Below are 1323 nucleotides of genomic sequence, written 5' to 3'. Positions count from 1 at the left end.
GACGACGACGACGACGACGACGACGACGACGACGACAACAACAACAACAATAACAAATATGCGGTGCCGTCACAAATTGATAGACTGAAACACCAAACAACAACTCACGTGCACAACATCCATACAAGCATGAAAAGTCAAAACATCTAAAAACAGAGCAAAGGCCCTACTTTAATATTACCGGTAGGATATTAATGCCACAGTTCTTGCATTACCAATCAAGACAAAAATTGTTATGCCTTTCCAAATCCATCAGTGGCATACAGTTTTATACATTTCTTTTCCCGCCGTAGTAATTTTGCAATGCATGTAATACGTTAAATCATTTACTAATAAAAGTCCATGTACCATGTTGTCTTTGCGGCCCTTACGCGAATACATTCTTGTATATTCATTAGAGTGTCTCTCTTTATAGATAAACTGAAAACTTCTTTGAACTGGATGTATACATGATAAATACCAGGTGACGTTCTGTCACAAAATAAATATTGCCATTTTGGAGCAAAAAAAACTCTAATTTTTTCTTATATAATTCTTTGTTTGTTCTTGAGATGTAAAGAAAAACCCCAAAAATTGCAGGGGGGTGGGGGGAGGGTATGTTTTTGTTGGGTTGTTTTGTTTTTGTTTTTTGGCTTTTAATGGTAATTTTTAATGTTATCAAAATGTCAAGCAAGCCCTTGTAAGTTTAAATTGACTTTTTTTTAAAGTATGGCCATGGATACCAATACTTTTTTAAAGTTACATTCTTTGTGCTGTTGTTATTGTTACTATTCTTCTTGATAAAGTGGTTGGTATCGTTGTTCGTATTGTTGCTGCTGTTGCTGGTACTTTGTTGATGTTGTTGTTGTTTTTATGTTGTTGTTGATCTTAATATTGTTGTCTCTGCTACTTAACTCTTTGTATGGGTTGTTGACGGGTGTTCTGGTGTGGTTCTCCTTGTTTTCCTTCAAATATCTATCTACATGATCTCTCCAACTTCTTTATTTTGTGTTTGTACTCTTTTGTAACACATCTAATCGTTCGCACGTATATGACATTATCGTGTTGAAGAAGTGCCCTAAACTTTTACCAAGAAATAAACTCTTTGTTGTTACTGTTGTTGTTGTTGTTATTGTTGTTTTCTTCCTTATTGTGAGAGTTTTTAATGTGGATGGAACGTGCTGAAGTCGAGCTGAGGAGCCCCATGGAACAGGTGCTCAGTGTTTTGATAACCCTTATATCCAGTGGCGCTTGTGGTTTGTGAAACTGACCGACTATCATTCATATTGATCTCCTCCCCCTCCCCCCACCATACCCCCAAACAATCCCCACCCTACCTCAACC

This window comes from Aplysia californica, unplaced genomic scaffold (assembly GCF_000002075.1).
Source record: "Aplysia californica isolate F4 #8 unplaced genomic scaffold, AplCal3.0 scaffold01234, whole genome shotgun sequence".
NCBI classification, from domain to species: Eukaryota; Metazoa; Mollusca; class Gastropoda; order Aplysiida; family Aplysiidae; genus Aplysia; species Aplysia californica.
This window is presented reverse-complemented; position numbering follows the sequence as displayed.